The following is a 12,641-nucleotide window of genomic DNA, read 5'->3' on the forward strand; positions in this document are numbered from 1 at the left end:
CAGGTGAAAGAAAATTTCGACCTTTACAAACGTTATACGTAAAATTCATTTTAATATAATTTAGTTATGCTTACTTACATTTTAATTTTATTTTATTCAAACATTTCTTTTATAATTTTCTATCCGCATTTCAGTACGTTCACGCCTTTCTCCTAGAGTTCTGCTTCTGGCATTTCACATAACTACGCAGTGAAGTATCCTTTACAGGCGCAAAACGCTACATCATGCTTCAATAGATCTTATCGTAATTTCTCTATCAAATATTGATTATGCGATGATATATTTCTCGGAATCAATATTAATAAATACGAATTTATATTATTTTATTAAAGTTTAGCTTTATGCTTAATATATTTTTAAAATATTTTACAAGAGAAAAAGAACGATGATTATATTTATACGTTTTAAATGCTATAATTACATTAAACTATTCGAGAGCTACCTACTTACTACTTAACTTATTCGTATAATATTATTTAAAGTCTTTAAAATAAAAGTATTTTCAAGATATTTTACAAACCAAAACCATATTTTATCACTGGGAATTCATACCCATATCTATTTTATGTCAGCAACGACATGCGATTAAAAATACATGAAAATTTTCAAATAGACGTGTCTATATTTTTGATATATACTGCACTTAGTTTATCTACAAATTCTATTAGTGCTTATCGAAAATTCTGTTTACCTTCTCGCCATTTAGACAAAGTTAAACCATTCTGCACTTTAAATATATAAGGTATGTTTTACAATGTGCATAAAATGCTAGTGGTTGATGTTAAATGATGTCAAAGGAAGGTTCGAAATATCACGTGATTGAAATATTCATAGGTGAGCTTAAGCAAGACGACAGCCAAAGATAGATGAGACTCAAGATAAAATGCACGCATGCGTAATCGTTTTCTCACGTGAGTATTTCTCCCCCCCTTTCTTTTTCCTTTTTATATCCTCGTGTTTCTGGATTCTTGTCTGCACGACGACCTTTCAATGAAGTACGTTTTATTAAGAAACGAATTTTATATCAGCCAATAGGATTTTATTTTACTACTCGTATTTATTATTGCGTGCAATTAGTGATGCAGAAAGGAATTGATTCAGTGAAACCATATTTCCCTTATAATCGAGATTCGTTAATAAGCTGGTGATGACATTTTTTATTAGTAAATATTTAACGTTTTCCGCACAAAATGTATTATTTTAAATAATGCAAATTCTATTCTTTTACAGTAATAAATTATTAAAAATATTCTGTTTTAAAAAAAATCACAATAAAATTTTAAATATAATTAAAATCTTTACTATAATTAGAAACAGGAGAAGATAAATATAATTAGTAATTCTATTTTTTAAAATAATGTTAAAGTTTACAATTTTTACTTTAAAAATTTAATATTTAATAATATTTTTATTCGCATACATTTGTTATTCAATTTTATAAAGTAAAAACTTTTTTTTCCCTGTATATTTGAATATATTTCTATTATACTAACTTATGTAAATAAAACACATAAAAATACATTAAAATAATAATAAAAAAATATATTTATAATTAGTTTAATAATAAATTAGTTTTAACTTTATAAACATCATTTAAATTGTTTTTTTCCAATATTATTTTGGAAATAAATATCTAATATTGACTTTCATTTTCTGTTGCACACACAGATACACACACATATATTTATATGAAAAAAATAAGAAAAATGTAGCAAGTTAGTGCTCTATAGATTCAAGATAGCCAAATGGGATTTGAACTCGGATGTTAGGTTCACATGCGTGGGAAAAGGTTTTATTTGGAAAACATCTCTTTTTTGTCATGGGAATCCTTCTTTCTCTTGAGAAATTACCTAATAATTTCAAGGGGGAATCGAATGATTGTTTTCTGTTATACTAGATCTAGTATTGGAGCTTGTATAAAACAAAAGAGTTTTAATGTTCAAATTTATTTTTTAACAAAAAAAAAAAAAGAAAACTATATCAAATATAATATTACCTTTAAAGAGTAGTAGACAATATCTAAATCTGGAAAATTTCCTGGATGATTAAACGTCAAGAAAAAGGAAAAATAAGATTAAACGATGTTATGCGTCTTACTCAATCATTTTGGCCATTTAAGTAAATAGTAGATTGGTCACAGTGGAGTTTCTCTCTCGTCCGAAAATGATAAAATTTTCAAGAGGTCATCTCGCCTCAATTGACTATAAATCATACTTGAAATATTTACAAGTAAGGCAAATTTATGTGGAAAATTTTCATTTTTAGATATTAAAAATCATATCGATAATAATATTTTACACATTTTTTAATTATATTTTCTCGTATAAAATCCTCATAAAATATATTAGAGATGTATGCTCGAAAGAACGTCGTATTAAAAATACAAACTTTAGAATTGTTTTTCTATTTAAAAGATTTAAAAATATTAATAAATTAATAAAATTATATAAATTGATTTTTTAAATTTAGTTTAATTACGAAGAAAATAAAATAAAATGTAATGAATAGAAGAATGGTAAATGTGTTAACCATATTTACTATTTTTATTTGTTGATCTTCGGTTTTAAATTTATTAGAAATTTAAGAATAAAATGAAATGAGTAAAATATTAAAATATCCATTTAAGTTGATGTCGTCTAAACCGAAATATCTTTAAAACTCGAAGAAAATCTTTAGAGAAAACAACATTAAATTCCAATTGCTCCTTTCAAGATGTAGTATTATTAAATTAAAATTGTTTAAATTTTAATTTATTGCGTCTGCATTCAAATGGAAACGTAGCTAAGATCTCTTCTCCACTTAGAATAACAGTGTTTGGCACATATAAGACAAACGTTTCTAGAAGAGAATCTATTGAATTATAAGCTCGGTATCTTACCTCTCTTCTCTGTATGCTCATTAATATTCATTTTCGGTCATTAATTGCTCGACGGTTTTCGTGCAGCCAGCTCATAGGAGCAAGATATGGAAAAGAGGGAAATCCATGCCACTGCAGCTATCATTTGTTTTAATTATGAAGACTGTCACAACGCGAAAACTTTTGTCTTTTAGTCATTTCAATATAAAAGATGGGTTTTATCATAGTCGACAGCGTAAAATTTGTATATAATTTTCTTAATAGATTAAAACGGTTTTAATTCATTGGAAAATTTTCACTTTTAAAATGTCTTATATATATACGAGAATACACATTTTATGTTTGGGTAGTAGTAACATGTAAAAATCGATGATTCCATTAAACATTTTGTACGTAATGGAAGAGATATTTTTCCAAAAAATCGTAAAATTGATTTATTAACTAGGTGTTCATCGTCTTTATTTCGTTTCATGGTTTTTATTTTGTGATTTATAACGACAGGTCGGCACTCTTAATCTCTCAGCACCTTGGATCACTAGGCACATAGAAAGCTTTCGAATTCGGTGAAGCATTGCATGTAACCCCTCATGTGTACAAACTGTCCAGAACTGATTTTGTACAACACCGCAGGCATGTTGGTCTTCACTCTTAATCCGATCCGTTTGTCTTCCTTGAGACTGTGACTCTCTCTGGATTTTAGCCGGAGGAAAGAGATGTCTTCCTTTATTACATTGACAATAAATGACAACTCCTTGTCTCTCTTTTCTGACCCGTTGCACACACGTTAGCATTACAAATTGGGAATAACGTCGTTCTAAAATAAGCATTTTAACTAAAGAAAGTTTCTTTCTAGGCGAACGACGTTAGCAATGAAAGGAAATTTATAGATTCTAACAATCGAAGATCCTTATGTGTAGTGAATCGAAAACAGAGCATCCCTTGAGCACATTAAAGAATCTAACTTTTCTAGGCGTCTTTTTATTATTATTATTTCTCTTGTTTAAAATTTCTCTGTCTATTTTTTGTTTTCTTTATTTTAAGATAAATTGTTATGTTCGTTTAAACTATATCAAATTCAAGGTTAATGTAACTAAGTAGATATATAAAGAAAATAAACCTTGTTAAAGTTAATAAAGATGCACTCACCTTCAATTTGTAATACTGTTTAGTACACGTGTAACTTTATATTATCCAAGGAAAAATTTATTGATGTTTGTGTGAATGACTGGGATTGATTCCCTAATGGGAAGAAGCCGTCTTTAATGGTGTTTCCGCATTGAATCAAGACAGGATGTTTACGAGCCAGAATAATAACACTAACCTTTTACTTTTGAGTAATCAAGTTATAGATATTTTAGCCTCAATGAGATCTAATAAGAATGCTGTATCTTATAACTTAAACACAATTATTTTGTTTGGACTTTGTTTATAGAAATAAAACAATGTTACAGACTTTATTTTTTTATTACTTAAATACTCTTATCTTCTATTAATAAATTGCCTTTATTTTTAAATAATAAAATAAGAGACGTATCGAACAAAATAGAAGTGTTTTTTTATAATAAAATATTATAAAATCTTTAATTTATTTCAACTAAATTTTAAAATTGATCTCATATTTTTTAACTTTAAATCAGTTTTAAGACAAAATATTTGTTCTGTTTATAAATTTATTTTAAAATCTTACTAAAATATAACATTTATATCAGAAAATTTATTTTATTGACTTAAAAAACATTATATAAAACGTTTTGTAAGTGTATTTTTAAATTTAATTAAATATTAAAGAAGTTTTTATATATTATATATATATATATATAAAGCTTATAGGTCTACACGATTTATTTTCTATAAAAGAAAAATTCAAGATAAATTCTAAATATTAAAGCGTATAAATCTTCCATAATCAATACACATAAAAGATTCATATTTTATAAAAATTTATATAATAAATTCTTATCAGAATTTAATTTAAATTAAATTTTAACACATTTTTTATATACAAGACATATACTGTTTCACTCAATTTATTTTTAATATTAATCTTATATAAACTATTAAAATATAAAAAAATAATAAAACAACAACATTTTAAATAGATTATTTACGTTATAAATTCCTTATAAAACACGATTAACGTTAAAATGAAAAAGTTTTTAATGTTTAAATGGAATAAAAAATCACGTTCTTATAGAAAACATTATCTTGATTAAATTTATTAAAATGTACGAAGGTATTAATAATAAGAATTTAAGTATTATTTCCCGTAAAGTAATCTTAATAAATATTAATTACGTTTAAAATCTAACTCATTAATATGAAACAGTTGAAAATTTTTATATAAAAAGAAGATGAAGAGATCAGAATAAAGCATAAATATCCAATAAAGGGTATCACCTATTCTAAAGGACATCATTCATTCAAATCACTTCTACAAGCAAAGCTAAAGCTAAACAAACATAACGTTTCTACCATTTTAAATATTGGATTTTAAAAACTTTAAGAAAAATGTATAATTTAAAACATGTTTATGTATCATATTTGAATTTCAAAATTCAAAACGTGACATTAAAGACTGAATTTTCTTTATTTTTAATTTTTAATTATAATTTTTCCCTTGTATAATTATGAATTCATATACGATGTGATTTTACTTATGTGAATTTTAATTCAAATTCAAATTCAAAAAAAAAAAAAAAAAAAGATGAAATTTCATTCCAATACTCGTATTAAATTTAAATATTCAATATAAATACATTTACATTTATAAATATTAAAATTTAATTTAGAAAGTATATCACTTAAAAGTGAGAAAATTTGCTTTATTTATGAGACGATCGATGCAAATTTTCAAGATATAAAATGAATTTTTATAATATATTTATGCTTTAAATAATTATTTTCAATATTTTAAGTAATTTATTTAAATTAAAAGAATTTATTTACTGTTATATTAATTACAGATGAATAGTGTTTTTTTTTTATAGTGATAAAACGGAAGAAATGGTGAGAAATTTGGTTTATATTTTGATATTTCTTACTTAAAATCTTCGAAAATAAACTGTGAATTATTTTGTTTGCGTGATATCTTCCTGTTTTTCTTAGCTAATAGCGTGCTTAACGTCCCTTTTGTAAAATGAGATGCTGTTTTTTCTTCATATTACCAATCTGAACTATATTTTGCTTTTGTTCTGCTTTTATAAAAATCAAAAACTTGAAAATTTTACTTTTCACGCAAGTTATAAATATATTTGTTCAATTTAAAAATATCTTATTTACATTTAAAACCGTTATATCAACGCATATTTAATGTGCCGTCAAGAATTAATCTTACGTCTTGACCGCTCTTTCTTAGTTATAATTAATAAACAAGAGAAACGGAGGAGGAAAAAATATGTATTCGTATAAATTTTACAAGAATTTATTAATATATATATATATATATAAATGTCCATTAAAATATTGTCCATTAAAAGATTTAAATAATTACAATTGACAAAGCGATAATTATTTAATTTATTAAGTAAATACAGAAGAAAATTTTAGCGAGTTAATTACTTATCGAATAAATACGTGACGTAAGAGAAATGATTTTTTTTTTTTTAAAGGAGATAAATAATTGAAACAAATGATAATTCGCTTCAGATTCTTCTTTCCTTTCACAATAACAGAGTAATCGTTGGTAAATAATTTAATTTTGTGTGGATACTGAATAATAATCTGTCAACGCAATGTTTCTGTGGGACTAAATCAACTTCACGGCATTAGAACTAAAGATGAACACAAAGAAAGTACGAGGCCAAATTGGGTAAAGTGTACCTAGGATATAGAAATAGTGGGGTGGCGCGATGATTCAACTGACTATTCACGCATATGGGATGGGAAAAATTCTTTATTAAAACATTCCCCGTCTAGTACGGACTTAATATGCATTAGTATAGCATGGGTAAGGTCGGGACAGCTGTGGCTACCTTCTATGTTGGATTTAATTAATATATCCTTCACAGGATATTGTAGCACTGCTGAGTATGGACTGAGTCAGAGGACCCACACCCCTAATGGAGTCCAACAAGTACCGTTTTTGTGTAACTCTTAAGTATTGGCAGGTCACACGATTCGAAGGTCAATGAGGAAGAATTTCTTTTTTTTTTTTTTTTAAACTGGGAGTCAAAACGATATCGATAAGTTGATGACATGACACGTAACATAAAATAAAACGTCGCGAGTTTATTCGTGGCCTGACTCAATTATACAATGATAGATGGAAGTTGAGTTGAACTTTTTTTTTTTTTACAGTGAAAGAAGTGACATATTGCTACCTGTCGAGAGAGAGGTCAGGCGCTTTCATAAGAAACATCTACAATAAATTTATATTATGAAATGAAAAATAATGTCAATACAATGCTTTCATTGTTATGTTAATGATGCGACTGAGTGCTCTAAACTATTAATAATTCTCTTAATCATCGTCAAGAATTGTTTGCCAAGAAAATCGTTATGAATATGCTATGCACTTTTATATGCATATATTTAATATTAAATAGGATAATTAAAAATACTTTTCTTCGATAAATCATTAATTTGTAATGTAATTAAATGTAATATATATATTTTCGTCCGTCTTTGTTGAGGAATTTTTGCAAAAATACAAAGTTTTAGATAAAACTTTAAACTTTCTCTTATGTAATTAACCTTAAATCATATTTTATGACCTCTACCATAAAAATCTTCTTTAAACTATAATTCAAATTGATTTAATACGAATAAAACTCGCGTTTATTGCTACATTTATAGTCTGCATTCGGTATTAGCTTGACCTTTTCCTAAGCGGGTTGAGTGATTTCCGTTATGTGACGTCAACCGGCTCTACCCGAAGAAAAGAATGTTCTTGTGCACAGAGCCAAACAGACAGATAGAACGGATTGCCATAAAACAAGCTCGTCCATGTGGGTAGAAACTCGAATTAATCACGATAATGTCTGTAATTAAGATAATGAAATCTCCCGACCAAGAACTATTAACTGTAGGCACCCGCATAGCTATCCAGCCTATGGGTAGTTGTTAAAACATCTTCATGATGGTGGAGAATGCACAGAAGTTGAAGATCACAACTTTGCATGTTACCATGATTGCTCTGGCTAAAATCACTCCGCCCATCTCAATACCGTGCATTGTAATGTGCACATTGAACATTGCAGTGTGTGAAGTGCATTATAATGATTATTCTCGTTTATTGGATTTCCCAGTAAATGTATGAAATCGTTTAAGTATGCATTTTGAATTTTGTTTAAATCTTTAAAAAGCACCGATTTGGAATTCAAATTTGCATTTAATTTATGTGTAAATCTTATTTATTTAATTGCATTTATCGTAATAAAACTCGATAGTTTCTAAAATTATAATTTTTATCAAACAGTTTTTTTTGTTTTTTGTTTGTTCTTTTCTTCGAAAATTTCACTTAAAATATGTCCGGAAGCCTTTAAAATTTACAAATTTATTTTATTAAAATGTAAATTTAAATAAATGAATTAATTATGAAAAAAACTTCGAGACCAAATAAAATAAATTCATTAATTAAACATATTAATTTTGTAATATATTATTAAATTAATTATCATTAAAATCGATGGCAGTTAAAATGATTTAAATTGAAGCGAATTAAAATGAAAATTACGCCGAAATTGGATCGATAAATTTAGTGAAAGGATACGAAATTGAAAAATTAAACATATTTAAAAATTTGTTTGAAAGTTTTCCAAGTAAATTTTGGGAAAAAATAAAATTTAAATAATAAACTTATCAATGAAGAACCAATCAGTAATGCTTTCAATTATAGAAAAATATTTTATTAAACCTAGTTTACATAGATAATTAATTGGATTTGAAGATAATCCTATAAGTAAGCTTGTGAATTAAATGCTACCGTAGAGAAACTCCGTCTGGAGACATTTCCCACAGTCTAAACTAGGAGACTATAAGGGGAAGTTAACGAAGGGGGGAAGAAAGAGAGCGAGGTCCAGTCTCAATGGTGACATCTGGACAAGGAGACCATATTCCCTTCATAAATCACCTGGCTATGTCTCCAGCGGACCAGTACTCTACTGAAGTAAGCATTGACGTATTGCCAGTGTAGTGTCGAGTTTTTCTGGATGGTTTGTTCGCCTCTCGACGTGAAACAGCTTGTGTGGAATGTACACGTCTTTTTATGTCTCATTTCAGTAAATAACAAGCAAGAAAAGAATACACTAAATGATAAAAAATAAAAATACAAAAGAAAGAAATAGAATATTCTGATTTTACGGTATTTTTTCCCCGCTAACATTTTCGGTAACAATTTTTATTTTTACGTCACAAAAGGTCGTGACCTGTAATTATATTATAAAATATTTTTCCGAATTTTAGATTTTAACACGACGGTGCACCTTTTACGTGTGTTAGATATACGATAAAGGAAGAAAAGAGCGTGATTGTCAGCAGGTGTATTTGCGTATTCACGGAGTAGAATCGGATAGTATTGATCGTCATTGATTCATCAACTGAGAAATATTCTGTCTCCGGCGAGAATTACAAAGTCAAACAAGAGCCTGCTAATGACATCATCACGTATGTCCGTCTGACAAAGTCGAAGAGGAAGGGAAGCAAATCTTCCCATCTAATCCGACTCACCTCTGGAATAAGAGATTGCCAGTGGAAAAATCGATAAAATTGCCAGCCCTTTTCTCTCTCCCCTTTCCCTTGTCTCCTATTCACTCTAGGGATTTAGTCACGTGATTAAAACGTAACGAAGAGCTCTCGGCGGGATCGTCCGTCTAACGAGAGGAGTGGGGACGTCCTGCGGGATCTCGTACGTACTTACTCTCGCGAGAATGGATGTCAATTCTTTCGGTGTTAGAGTAAAGCAATGATTTGGAAGGTTGAGATTCGCTGAGAGAACAAGCCTTTCCTGTTACACAAGGACTCTAGGTAAACATTTGTTTATGCTACAGGGATATAGATTAAAGCAGGCTTTCCTGTCTAACCGAAAATAATATATTCTTGTGATTTTTACAAAGAAAATCATTTCAAATATTTATTAAATGTTGAATAATAATTAAATGAGATCTTCGAAAAAGTAAAAATTTTTACCATTTCTTTCTCCTGTCAACTCACAGATATAAAATTAGTCGAATAATACTACTCCCTCACCACTAATCTTTTTTAATTACTTCAGAATATTAACGAATCATACCCAAAGGTGTTCATTTAATCGTTTTCTAGTACGATATGCCATAATAATTTTAATTTATCTTTTATATTAAAAAAAATAAATAAAATACTTTTTCAATTTCATAAATTTTTTAAACATTATAATAACCTTAATTTTCTATGTAATCACAACGAAATTCTGTTATAACACATCTATTGTTATGTAAACATATTTAAATGTGAAACAACCTCATTTCTTTGATAGAAACGAGTTAGTGGCATTATTAAAATCAGAAAAAAAGTGACATTACTTTATACAAAAGTCGGTTTAGAATGTTAAAAATGGCTCATTTTTATTAATAAAAACGAATCTAGACAAAGGACCAGAACTTGTTGAATTTACATAACAATACGAAGAAGGCATATTAAGACATTAAAAAATCTTTTATAATAATATACACTAAATTTTTACGATTTGGTTCCTTTCTTTATTATCCTATAGAAGGATTACTTACTATTGTTCGTCTTTGTTCTTTATTGCTTCGTCGTATCACGTGTTCATGATAAAAATTAAAAATAAAAAGAAAATATATAGGCTTCGTATACATATAAGATGAGTTGTCATAAAAATAATTTCGAAAAAATTAAAATGAATTGAGAAATTTTCTATGTCATATTTGCATTTACGACTTTTCCACACACTTTTTTCTTTTTCTTTACTATTTTTATGAAACGGTCTCGAAGGTATAGTTTGAATATAAAATATTCAAAAGCCAGAGACAAATTTGCTATGAGTAACACAATAATGAGGTAATATTTTTAAGAAAATCTTACTAAGCCAGTTTCAATCTATTTTGTTTTTTCTTAAAAGAAAATAAAGTATTAGCTTCATAAATTTAACTTTATATCTTAATAATATATTTCGGCATTGGAAGAGTTTTGAGAAAATTAATTGTATTTCTTTAGAGAATAATTGCACCGATTTTTAAGTTATCTAATATATTTTATTATAGTTATCCAAGTTATCTAATATATCCAAGTTATCTAATATATCTAAAGTTATCTAATATATCCAAGTTATCTAATATATCCAAGTTATCTAATATATCTAAAGTTATCTAATATATCTAAAGTTATCTAATATATCTAAAGTTATCTAATATATCCAAGTTATCTAATATATCTAAAGTTATCTAATATATCTAAAGTTATCTAATATATCCAAGTTATCTAATATATCCAAGTTATCTAATATATCTAAAGTTATCTAATATATCCAAGTTATCTAATATATCTAAAGTTATCTAATATATCTAAAGTTATCTAATATATCCAAGTTATCTAATATATCTAAAGTTATCTAATATATCCAAGTTATCTAATATATCTAAAGTTATCTAATATATCCAAGTTATCTAATATATCTAAAGTTATCTAATATATCTAAAGTTATCTAATATATCCAAGTTATCTAATATATCTAAAGTTATCTAATATATCTAAAGTTATCTAATATATCCAAGTTATCTAATATATCTAAAGTTATCTAATATATCCAAGTTATCTAATATATTTTATTATAGTTATACCAAGTTATCTAATATATTTTATTATTATATATGCTTCTACATAAATAACGTAAAAATGAATTTATAAAATGTAATTTTTCCTAATTTATGAAATAATTTCTGCTCGTTTCATTTTCTGTCTGATCTCTTCGATGAACATTTTCTAGCAAATCAATATTTAGTTTGAATTTTAATTATGATCAATAAATCTAAAAATTTTTCCTAATTGCAGTCGAGTTTAATTAATATCGGAAGTAATGGGAAAGCTGTAATTTTCTCTAACTAGCAAGAATATCAGATATTGTGTAATGAAAATATAAGGGAGGTGTCACTAAGGTCGCCGAGGACAACGTTGTATCATTTAGTAGAAATTTTAATAAATCCGTAAGGAAAGTACGTTAAAAATTTTATTTTAAAAATTAAATTAAGCACAAAATTTAAATTAGTTTAATTTAAATTGCTCTCGAAAATTAAACGAGGATTTTTGTTTTTGTTGAGGAACAAATAAAAAAACGATCTGTTAGATCTGCGAATAGGAAAATTTCTATATTTAGCGTATTATCTACAGGTTTATAAGCAAGAGGATAAAATCTCATTGTAGTTACGTATTGAAAATACCGAATTTTTTAAAGAAAAATTTAAAAATTTCTTTTATAAAAATATAGAGGGGGAAAAATATTTGACCTTCCAGTCTCAATGTATCGCTTTGGGCAGGCAAAGAAGCGACAAGTTATCAAAAAAAAGACAATTTATTTCAGACTAACTTTCGAGTATAGGATAGAATCGTCACCAAACCACCAACCTACGCCTTAGGCGTACATCATCTCACAATATAGTTGAGTTTTTATTCTTTTGCAATTTCCTTTTTTTAGTTCTTTTTTTCGCATTTTGTCTAGCTGCAGGCATTGGCTACTTCAGTGGATAAAACTATACCGTAATCGTTACCCCGTACAATTTCTTATGTTCTAACGTGAAATTTACTGAGAAATATTCCAGCTGACGACATAACAGCAGGTGAAGATGGAAACAAG

This window comes from Centruroides vittatus, unplaced genomic scaffold (genome assembly GCF_030686945.1).
Source record: "Centruroides vittatus isolate TY-2023 unplaced genomic scaffold, ASM3068694v2 scaffold_712, whole genome shotgun sequence".
Classification (NCBI taxonomy): Eukaryota; Metazoa; Arthropoda; class Arachnida; order Scorpiones; family Buthidae; genus Centruroides; species Centruroides vittatus.